This window comes from Thamnophis sirtalis, unplaced genomic scaffold, assembly GCF_051295495.1.
Source record: "Thamnophis sirtalis isolate CommonGarterSnake01/CBP01778 unplaced genomic scaffold, rThaSir2_p1.2 scaffold_2, whole genome shotgun sequence".
Classification (NCBI taxonomy): Eukaryota; Metazoa; Chordata; class Lepidosauria; order Squamata; family Natricidae; genus Thamnophis; species Thamnophis sirtalis.
The window spans coordinates 47,679,146-47,691,225 of record NW_028261382.1 but is presented as its reverse complement, the minus strand read 5'-3'; the positions used below and the strand labels follow the sequence as shown (position 1 = coordinate 47,691,225).

The 12,080-nt window shown below is 47.7% G+C and overlaps 1 long non-coding RNA gene across 1 annotated transcript in view; it reads left to right on the top strand.

The window, feature by feature from the left end:
- LOC148048754 (uncharacterized) overlaps window positions 1-5,843 on the top strand; it is a 43,412-nt gene extending 37,569 nt beyond the window's left edge. The window contains exon 3 of the long non-coding RNA XR_015695353.1: window positions 5,567-5,843. This is a non-coding gene — a long non-coding RNA (uncharacterized LOC148048754). The remainder of the gene's footprint in view (window positions 1-5,566) is intronic.
- Window positions 5,844-12,080: the final 6,237 nt, after the last annotated feature.

The following is a 12,080-nucleotide window of genomic DNA, read 5'->3' as shown; positions in this document are numbered from 1 at the left end:
CCTCCACTTTATGGCAGCCCCTCAAATACTGGAATACTGCTATCTGCTAGACCTTAATTCATAGAAGTAGACATACCCAATTCCTGCAACTGTTCTTTATATGCTTTAGTCTCCAGCCACCTAATCTTCCATTGTTGCCTCTTCTCTGCCCTCGTTCCAGAGTCTCAACATCCTTTTTTAAATATTGTGGTGACCAACACTGGATACAATATTCCAAGGGTGGTCTTATCAAGGCCTTATAAAGCAGTGCTACTATCTCAGGTGTTCCCATCTGTTGCTTCTTGTCCTGCCTTCAGGTGCTTTGGAGAATAGGTTGACACCCCCCGCTTTTTTTCTTTGGGGCGGCCCCTCAAATAGCAAACACCGCTATCGTGTCACCCCAAATGTTTTGAATTGAAATCGTCCATAGAAATTATTGAAATCTCCTTTGCAGAGGTGACTGATGAGCTCAGTCAAGGCAGGTTCTATCAATTAAACCCTAAATAGATAATCAAAATTTGGCATCCAATCTTACGTTCATTTGGCCTGGAAGCCCTCCACATTTCTGGATCTCATGATAACTCTTTTCCAATGTCTTTTCACAGTCTGTTCTAACCATCTCCGCCGCAAGACAATATTTGCTCCGATTAGTCACCTGGATTAAAAATTTGATTAATTAGAATACATAATCGGCTTCATTGATTGCAACCCGGAACGTACTTTATGCCTTGAGAGCAGCAAGAACATCAGTTCATGCGGAAATATTTCTGTATCAGATACAAACAGTGGAAATCATGTCCTTTTGGTCCACGATAACTGTCCCTCCCCTATAACACTCCCTTAGCTCCCTCCAGCACCCCATAACCCTTCTATTAAGAGCCCTGGTGGCAGAGTGGGTAGACTGCAGCATTGCCGGCTTACTCTGCCAACTTCCAGGAGTTCAATCTTGACTGGCTCAAGGGTGACTCAGCCTTCCGTCCTTCCGAGGTTGTTGGGGGCAAGAGGCTGACTCTATAAACTGCATAGAGACACTGTGAAGCGGGATATAATCTTAAGTGTTCTTCCTTCCTTCCTCCCTTCCTTCCTTCCTCCCTCCCTCCCTTTCTTTCTTTCTCCCTCCCTTCCTCTAATTCTGCCCACTGCTAGCAGCTAGACTCTGAGCTGCTCGAGGTTGATTCAAACATCCGTCCTTCCGAGGTTGATAAAATGGGGACCCAGATCTAAGCATCAAACAAGATGCTCACTTTGTAAACAGCTTAGAGCCTGTAAAGCACAGTGAAGCAGTATATAACTCTAAATGCTCTTCGTATTGGTTCCAGAACAATTCCGAGGCCTTTGGCTACTTCAAGGACCCAAGGAAGCTGTTCACCTACCTACCCCCAAAACCTCCCCACCTCCAGACACTTACCTGTGACTGAAGCTTTAAAACATACTGTATCTTGTAATAGTTGCTGTCGTCAATTCTGTCCTTGTTGTATTGCTCCACGGCGAAGATGAGGACGTTAGCCACCTCCGGATCTGAGTCTGGCAAACTTCTACAAAACGCCAGCTCTCCTGCTAGTTGTGCATTTCCTAAGCAGCAACAAAGGCTATTTTGCTTCTCTTCTTGATTAGTTTCCATCCATTATGTCTTGTACTAACTTCTGGTTCCCTGGAGAATTGATTGACCCCCTCCTCTTTGTGACAGTCCCTCAAATATATCCAATTCCTACAACTGTTCTTTGTCTGTATGTTTTAGCCTCCAGTCCCCTAATATCCTTCTTGGCTCTTCCCTGCACTCTTCCCAGCATCTCAACATCTTTTTAATATATTGTGGCGACCAAAACTGGATGCAATATTCCATGTATGGTCTTATCAAGGCATTATAAAGTGGTACTACTATTTTATGTGTTTCCATCCGTGGCTTCTTGTCCTGCCTTCAAGTGCTTTGGAGAATAGGTTGTCTCCTGTTTTCTTTGGGGCAGCCCTTCAAATAGGAAACACCACTATCATGTCACCCCTAATGTTTTGAATTGAAATCGTCCATGTAAGTTATTGAACTCCCCTTTGCTGCTGCCCTCAGCCAAGGCAGCTTTCTTCAATTAATTAAATTTATTAATTAAAATGCAAATAGATTTGGCATCCAATCTCCCCAGAATCCCTGGAAGTTCCTCGCATTTCTGGATCTTCTTATATGTCAGCCTACCAGCATTCTTTTGACACGTAGTTTTCACCAACTCCACCATACGATGGTATTCCATTACCTTCCCGTCTTCCACCTGGATTTAAAGATAAATACGTGGCCTTTTAATTAATTAGAAAACATGATCAGCTTCATTGGTTGCAACCAGGAAAGGACTTTATGCCTGGAGAGCAGCAAGAACATCAGTTCCAGCGGAAATATTTCTGTACCCGATACGAACAGCAGAAATCATGTCCTTTTGGGCCACGATAATAGTCCCTCCATTAGGACACCCCCTAAGCTCTCTCCAGCAGCACCCCCAAACCCTTCTATTAAGAGCCCTGGTGGCACAGTGTTTAGAATGCAGCATTGCAGGCTAACTCTGCCAACTGCCAGGAGTTCAATCCTGACTGGCTCAAGAATGACTCAGCCTTCTGTGCTTCCAAGATGGATAAAATGAGGACCCAGATCTTTAGGGACAAGATACTGACTTTGTAAACAGCTCGAAGGATACAACGAGGCTGCCCATCTAAATCCCCCCCCCAAAATCTTCCCACCTCCAGACACACACCTGTGCCTGCATCTGTACAACACGCAGCAACTTGAAATAGTTGGCGCTCTCCTTTCGTCAGCCGTTGTGTTTTGCCACAGCAAAGGCGACGGCAAGCGGCACAATCGGATCAGTGAGGGGCACGTCGTAAAACCCCTCGGGGTCTCCCATTGGCATCTCCGGGAAGAGCACCAGGAGGGCGCCGAAGAGGGCGAGAAGAGACGGGACAGGAATCCCGGAGCGTACCATGGGGATGGCGAGAGAGAGGATGACTGGCAGGCGGGGAAGCAGACCAACGTCCACCTATTTGCTTTACATCCACAGGAGCCTCTGGCAGTGGCACTCACCTGCGAGGCGGCTACGCCCATTCTCCAGAAGCCCCTCTCCCATGGCTAGTCCATCTCCGCTGCCCAGGTGCTCGCCGTCTCCGCTCGCTTTGGGTTCCCCTTCGGTTCCATTCTCCCACCTAGTTGAGGTTAGGCTGAAGTCGGTGGGGGGATGGCAGGGGAGTCACTTGAGTTACTCCTCGCGGTCTGCTAGAAAACGTCAGCGCGCCTGCTAGTTGTGTATTTCCTAAGCAGAAGCCGAGGCTCCACGTGGAGAATGAGGATGCCGGGAAATTCTCCCACTCCAAACCAAGATTGTCCCCACCCCTGCAATGTTCCCTCTAATTTTTTTTCAGTGTGAGCGGAAAAGTATAGTGTGTGAGCTGCACAGTTTCATGCCTGAGCACCTAAGAGAGCCACAGTTTGAACTGCTGTTGCGTCTGCTGTCGCGTCTGCTGGACATTTGCGCAACCTTCCAAGCGTCAAGCGCCAATTGCGAGCGAGGTTTCAGCCCGATGAATGCCAGACATGAAAAGTGCCACTCAAACACTATACTTTTCCCCTCACCCTGAAAAAAAAAAGGCTCTCTGCTCAGCTTTTAGATTGTTAGACTGGCTAGAGAGAGACATGGCACCAACAGGGTCCTGGGTCCTGGCATTTTGCAGGCAACCTGTCCTCTCACATTCCTTTGGAATGCAACCCATCACATGTGAATTAGATTTTGCCAATTATCCTATTAAAAAATAACGCTATTATTCTAAAATATGACTAACTCAATATTAAAAACTGTAAATATGTAATGCTGATAAATAATAGCAGTAATTGTTATTTAGTATGATTAAAATCAGTATTGAGATATCAATATAATATCTATCGAAATTGACAATATACACTAAAATAACAATACAAATATATAATGTGGAATATAAATGTAATAAATATAATATATAAATGCAACATAAAAAACTCTCCACCTTTAAAGTAGTAAGATCAATTAAATAGTCTAGCAAGTTTGGACAATATGCTATATGTTATGTTACTTAAGAATATATATACCTCAGAATCAGATACAACATCCACATCATTTCCAACTGAGTCAATAAAATCATATGCCATGCCAAAACTATTTTAAATAAAGATATGAAATTAATCAAGTATTGCATTTATTTTTCAAAATGAATGTACACTTTTTTATTATTTAAGTTTTGTACCCTATCTTTTCTAACTAACGTTAACTTTACATCAGACTACAATACAAGTAATTAAATGAAGACTAAAATAAGTGTTTTGGCATATTGAGCTTTTTATATTTCTTTCTTATATTGCTTCCTTAGTTGAGAACTTGCTCCTCAGCTTACTTACGCATTAACTGTTTGTTGCTTTTATGGTTTATTCATTCACTGCTCCATCTTCAGTTTTTTTCACAGGGGGCAGGGCTTCCTTCCTCCCTTCCCTCCCTCCCTCCACTCCTTTGGCCACCAATTTTGATCCAATTCTCTCTCTCTCTCTCTCTCTCTCTCTCTCTCTCTCTCTCACACACACACACACACACACACACACACACACACATTCTTTGGGGGGGGGTTTGAATTACTCCGCCTCACTGCGCAAAGTCGGCTCAGCATGTGTTCGGCCCCCACTTACGCCGAATCAAATCTGCGGCCGGCGGGACCAGGGGGTTGCATTTCAAAGCCGCCAGTCCTCTTGCTTCTTCTCCTTCACCAGCAAAGCTCCCGCTGGCGTCCCCGCCCATGGCAGCAGCGCCTCTCCTTCCACGCGGAGCACCTGAGCTGGCCCCCGCATTATCCCTCCCCCTCCCTCCTCTGCTGTGCTTTTGAGGCCGTGGGAGTTAATAGGAAAGCGGCGGAGGTGGAGGCGGCGGCAGGGATAACCCAGAGCCCAGCTGACTCCGCTCGGAACACCTCAGCTCAGCTGGGCTCTGGGTTATCCCTGCCGCCGCCTCCACCTCCGCCGCTTTCCTACTAGCTCCCGCGGCCTCAAAAGCACGGCAGAGGAGGAAGGGGGAGGGATAACGCGGGGGCCAGCTCAGGTGCTCCGCGTGGAGGGAGAAGCACCACTGCGGGAGCTTTGCTGGTGAAGGAGAAGAAGCAAGAGGACTGGCGGCTCATCAAAACAAGTCTGGGGAGGTCCTTTGCAGGTGGCCAGTTCTAGGCGCCTGCAAAGAACTTCCCCACGTTTGCTTTACAGAAAACTCTGCGCGGCAGATAGAAACTGCTGCGCGGGCTTTTCTTGCTAGGTGCGCGGCCACGCAGGCGCGCACCTTAGAGGGAACAGTGGGGGACCTGTGGGGGAGGACGGCTCTGTTGGCCTTGGGGAAAACTGGGGACGGACAGAGTCCGTCCAGGCAAGGCTTGGTATTGACTGTGGGAATGATTTGGGGGCCCAGTTGGAACAATAAAGAGAAGTTGGACTGGTTCTCTGGCTATGTTGCTTTCGTGCCACGCCCCAGGTCATTACAAAGGGATTGGACTAGATGACCTTCAAGATCCCTTCCAACTCTGTTTTTCTCTTCCATTATATCCCTTCCAGAACCCAATCTGCTACTTTAAAATTATGGTTGGTTCTTCGCCGAACAAAATGAACTCGGCAATGACCGCCTGTACCACATCTGTACGCCAACCTCCATATAACCTCTTCTGCTCAGGATAAGGATTCTGAGGGTGCCCAGCATTTGAGCAACCTCTGGTGTGGAATCTGAGTTCACACCAAGCTTTGATTCTTCTGGCACAAATCAAGAATGAGACGGTTTGCTTCAGCCCAAATTCACCTCTTCCGAGTGTCTGAAATTGTTCCTTGACGTCCAGGGAGGCCTTTTCTTCCACTTCTCCTCTTTTCTATAATGTTCATCTTTGAGAAGAATCAATGTTTGGCTCATTCAATTAATCACAATAAAGTTATTGTTGTGATGTGGGCTTGTGTCCCTTTCTTGTACAAATCCCGCCCAACTTTCAGGCGTTGACACCCACAGTACAAAGACACAATAGCTTGTCCAAGAAAGACTTTGCTATGTCCAGAGTGGGGTGCCTTCAGGTGCTTTGCAGAATAGGTTGACACCCACCCACCTACCCGTGTTTCCTGTGGCAGCCCTTCAAGATGCCACGTCTCCCCTGGTCCTTCTCTTCCTTAGATTCGACCTGCCAAGATCCCTCACTGAACGTTGAGACAATTAAACCTGCAGAATTGATTAGGGTGGGATACCTGGGGTTTCTCCCTTCTGCTTCTTAATAAATTTATTATTTTAGGGGAGGGCTTTTCATTGTTCTTTTGTGAGGCTCATGGAAAAAGCTTGCCTCTTGGATTTGTCTGGTGGGGGGCTGTGTAATGCTAGGAGGGGGTGTTGAATGGTTTGGGAGTGGGACCCAGGTGGGTTTGTGCAGCCGTTCACCGATGATGGGCGGCTAGCCTTGCGTAGCTTCGCAGGAGAGGGGATATGCTGGAGCCAGGGGTTGGACTAGAAGACCTCCAAGGTCTTTCCAACTCTTGGTATTGATGTCATCCTTCAATCTGGGAGCTAACCAACAAAACACATTTCGGTGTTAAGAAAAGTCTTCCACTTAAGGCAGGCTAAATCAAAGATGTAGGTACCGAACAGGTGGTACCCGACTCAGCAGGAGTAACTGCCAGAGGGATCCAGATGTCCCAGTGGATAACCTCTTAAATATGAGTGAGCCGTGTGCTACAGCTGCCAAAAAGGCCAACACAATCCTAGGCTACATCAAAAGAGGGATAGTTTTAAGATCACAAGAAGTGCTAATATCACTACACCACACTGGGTCAGGTCACCCTTGGAAGGCTGTGTGGGTCTGAAGGGGGGAGGGTTGTTTTTGAGGGGTGGGTGGACTCATTGGGTCCTTGGAGTTAGCCAAAGGACTCAGAATTGCCCTGGAAACAATATAAAAGTGTTGGGGGGGCCCTGGAAAGAGCTCAGGGGGTGTCCTAGCGTAGGGACTGTTATCTTGGATCAAAAGGACAGGATTTCTGTTGTTCGTATCTGATAAAGAAATATTTCCACTTGAACTGATCTTCTTGCTGCTCTCAAGGCATAAAGTGCTTTCCGGGTTGCGACTGATGAAGCCGATCATATTTTCTAATTAATTACAAGGCCACGTACTTATTTTTAAATGCAGTTAATTACTGTGGTCTGTGATGAGCGGCTTCCCTAAGCATAAGCATAAGCTACGTTTAGCCACGTGCACAATGAGGATGTGGGAAACCCACCATCACCAGATTGTCACCCCCTCCCCAAAGCCATGGAGAGGAAGCCCTCCCCCCTCATGGCTAGACCAAGTTTGCTGCCCAGGTGCTCGCCCATCTCCATGCGCTTTGGGTTCCCCTCCAGCCCAGTTCTCCCTAGTTGAGGTTAGGCTGAAGGGGAGGGAGAGGAAGTCTGCTGAGTTAATACTGGCAGACTTCTACAAAATGCCAGCTCTCCTGCTAGTTGTGCATTTCCTAAGCAGCAGCCAAGGCTACCTTTATCCAGGTGGATAATGAGGATTTGGGTGCCCCAGAATTGTTGCCCCTCCCCAAAGACATTTAAGGAAGAGACTAGACGGCCCATCGGTCAGAAAGGGTGTAGGGTCTCCTGCTCTGGAGCCTCAAATCCCTTGGCCACCCAGGAAAAGAGCCACAAAAGTTGTGTTCTCTGACGCTCCCATGAGGAACCCAAGGATACATGATGGGGGCACAATGGGCAGGTGGGCTTATGTGTTTTCTGCGTATTAGCACCTTCTTTTCTCTCCAGCTGGTTTCTCCTTCCTTTCTTCATATCCTCCCTCCCTCCCATTCAAACCTCCCTTCCACCCTCTTTATTTCTCCTTCCTTCCTCACTCTGTCCCTCCATTTTAACCTATCTCCCCTTCCTGCCTTCCTTCCTTCCTTTCTTCCTTCCTTCCTTCCTTCCTTCCTTCCTTCCTTCCTTCCTTCCTTCCTTCTTTCCTCCTTTCATCCTCCCTCCTCTTCCCTTCCTTCCCTACCTCATTCAATACACCTGAAGGCTGCCTGTTAATTATGCCTATTAGCAAGCTATCTAGACCCCTTCCAGTCAGGCTTCAGACCCGGTTACAGCACAGAAACCGCTTTGGTCGCATTGACCGATGAGCTGTGGAGAGCCAGAGATGGAGGCCATGCCTCCATCCTGGTTCTCCTCGACCTCTCGGCGGCTTTCGATACCATCGACCATGGTATCCTTCTGCGACGACTGCGGGAGGTGGGGGTGGGAGGCACTGTGTTACGGTGGTTCTCCTCCTACCTCTCGGACAGGTCGCAATCGGTGTTAGTGGGAGGGCAGAGATCGACCCCTAGGCCCCTAACATATGGGGTGCCGCGGGGTTCGGTCTTATCCCCCCTACTATTCCACATCTACATGAAACCGCTGGGTGAGATCATTCGGAGGCACGGGATAAGATACGCGGACGATACTCAATTGTATCTGTTCGCCCCGTGCCAACTCAATGAAGCGGTGGACGTGATGAACCGAGGTCTTGAGGCCGTTATGGACTGGATGAGGGCTAACAAGCTTGTACTCAACCCGGAGAAGACCGAGTGGCTGTTGTGCTTTCCTCCCAGTAATTCGATCAGTGTTCCATCGCTCAGGCTGGGGGGTCAAACTTTATACCCCTCAGAGAGGGTTCGCAACTTGGGAGTCCTCCTGGACCCACAGCTGACTTTCGACCACCATTTGACGGCTGTGACCAGGGGGGCATTTGCCCAGGTTCGCCTGGTGCGCCAGTTGCGACCCTACCTGAACCGGGAGGCCCTCACAACAGTCACTCGGGCCCTTGTGACCTCTAGGCTGGAATACTGCAACGTGCTCTACATGGGGCTGCCCTTGAAGAGCATCCGGCGACTTCAGCTAGTCCAGAACGCAGCCGCGCGAGTGATTGTGGGTGCACCTCGGTTCACCCACATAACACCTATCCTCCACGAGCTGCGCTGGCTACCTGTTGATCTCCGGGTGCGCTTCAAGGTGCTACTTATCACTCATAAAGCCCTTCATGGTAGTGGGTCTCTGTACTTGAGAGACCGCCTCCTGCCAATTACCTCCCTGCGACCAATAAGATCACATAGATTAGGCCTCCTCCGAGTTCCATCTGCCAGTCAGTGCCGACTGGCAACTACACGGAGGAGAGCCTTTTCAGTAGTAGCTCCGACCCTTTGGAACGATCTCCCCGTGGAGATTTGTACCCTCACCACCGTCCAGACCTTCCGGACAGCCCTTAAGACCTGGCTATCCCGTCAGGCCTGGGGACAAAGATAACTGTCCCCACCCGAATGATGAATGAATGTTGTTTACTATTTTACTTCTATGTATTGTTGTGTCTATTGTCTGTATACCCCCCCCTTTATTTTATGTAAGCCGCCCTGAGTCCCCTCAGGGAAAAGGGCGGCCTATAAGTATTAATAAATACCAAATTCCAAATATCCCTTTCTCTCCAACCGATTTCTCCTTCCTTCCTTCCTTCCTTCCTTCCTTCCTTCCTTCCTTCCTTCCTTCCTTCCTTCCTTCCTTCCTTCCTTCCTTCCTTCCTCCCTCCCTCCCTCCCTCCCTCCCTCCCTCCCTTCTGCTTAGAATGCAATGTTGCAGGCTAATTCTTTCCACTGCTAGCATTTAGACTCTGGGCCGCTGGAAGTTGACTCAAACATTCGTCCTTCCAAGGTTGATAAAATGAGGACCCACACCTAAGCATTGAACAACATCCCTAAATGGCAAGACATATTCATAGGCATAGGCATAGGCTATAGGAAAAACCAGTATTAATTCTGTTAACACTTGTTAATTGTTGTTACCAAAAAGAAAATTGTCAAAGGCATCCAAGAACCACAGTTAAGGTTTCCAGAAGTTTAGAAAGTTTAGAAATTTCTTCCTATTCAGGATCTGGCAGCTGTTGCAGTTCCCACCAAGGATGCTTCAGGGGTCTCTGATGGTCTCTCTTCCTCCCAGGTGGGACACTCATGGGTTAAAAAAGACCCCATGGACTGGGAAAGGCCCAGGGAAGACCCCTATTTCTCACCCCACTCTGGACATAGCAAAGTCTTTCTTGGACAAGCTATTGTGTCTTTGTACTGTGGGTGTCAACGCCTGAAAGTTGGGTGGGATTTGTACAAGAAAGGGACACAAGCCCACATCACAACAATAACTTTATTGTGATTAATTGAATGAGCCAAACATTGATTCTTCTCAAAGATGAACATGATAGAAAAGAGGAGAAGTGGAAGAAAAGGCCTCCCTGGACGTCAAGGAACAATTTCAGAAACTCAGAAGAGGTGAATTTGGGCTGAAGCAAACCGTCTCGTTCTTGATTTGTGCCAGAAGAATCAAAGCTTGGTGTGAACAGCTTGCACACCAGAGGTTGCTCAAATGCTGGGCACCCTCAGAATCCGTATCCTGAGCAGAAGAGGTTATACGGAGGTAGGTTTTCAGCTATGGTACAGGCGGTCATTTCCAAGTTCAAATTGTTCGGCGAAGAACCAACTATAATTTTAAAGTAGCAGACTGGGCTCTGGAAGGAAAATAATGGAAGAGAAAAACAGAGTTGGAAGGGATCTTGAAGGTCATCTAGTCCAATCCCTTTGTGATGACCTGGGGCGTGGCACAAAAGCAACATAGCCAGAGTACCAGTCCAACTTCTCTTTATTGTTCCAACTGGGCCCCCAAATCATTCCCACAGTCAATACCAAGCTTTGCCTGGACGGACTCTGTCCGTCCCCAGTTTTCCACAAGGCCAACGGAGCCTCCCCCCCACAGGTCACCCTCCCCACAAATTCCAATTCCGATGGGGGCATGACACCCTCGCTTAAGGAAGAGACCCTGTACCATTCCAGAGAAATGGCTGCACAGTCTCTTCTTGAAAACCACCAGTGATGGAGCTCCCATCACTTCTGGTGGCAAGTTGTTCCACTGGTTAATTGTTCTCATTGTTAGAAAAGTCCTCCTTAATTCTAGGTGGCTGCTCTCCTTGATTAGTTTCCATCCATTGCTTCTTGTCTTGCCTTCAGGTTCTTTGGAAATTAAGTTGAGCCCCTCCACTTTATGGCAGCCCCTCAAATACTGGAATACTGCTATCTGCTAGACCTTAATTCATAGAAGTAGACATACCCAATTCCTGCAACTGTTCTTTATATGCTTTAGTCTCCAGCCACCTAATCTTCCATTGTTGCCTCTTCTCTGCCCTCTTTCCCGAGTCTCAACACCCTTTTTTTAATATCGTGGTGACCAACACTGGATACAATATTCCAAGGGTGGCCTTATCAAGGCCTTATAAAGCAGTGCTACTATCTCAGGTGTTCCCATCTGTTGCTTCTTGTCCTGCCTTCAGGTGCTTTGGAGAATAGGTTGACACTTTTTTTCTTTGGGGCGGCCCCTCAAATAGCAAACACCGCTAACGTGTCACCCCGAATGTTTTGAATTGAAATCGTCCATAGAAATTATTGAAATCTCCTTTGCAGAGGTGGCTGATGAGCTCAGTCAAGGCAGGTTCTATCAATTAAACCCCAAATAGATAATCAAAATTTGGCATTCAATCTTACGTTTATGAGCCCAAGACGAGCTCCACATCTCTGGATCTCATGATAACTCTTTCTCGATGTCTTTTCACAGTATGTTCTAACCATCTCTGCCTCAAGACAGTATTTGTTCCGATTAGTCACCTGGATTAAAAATTTGATTAATTAGAATACATAATCGGCTTCATTGATTGCAATCCGGAAAGTACTTTATGCCTTGAGAGCAGCAAGAGCATCAGTTCATGCGGAAATATTTCTTAATCCGATACAAACAGCAGAAATCATGTCCCTTTGGTCCACCATAACCGTTCCTCCCCTATAACACTCCCTAAGCTCCCTCCAGCACCCCATAACCCTTCTATTAAGAGCCCTGGTGGCAGAGTGGGTAGACTGCAGCATTGCTGGCTTACTCTGCCAACTTCCAGGAGTTCAATCTTGACTGGCTCAAGGGTGACTCAGCCTTCCGTCCTTCCGAGGTTGTTGAGGGCAAGAGGCTGACTCTATAAACTGCATAGAGACACTGTGAAGCGGGATATAATCT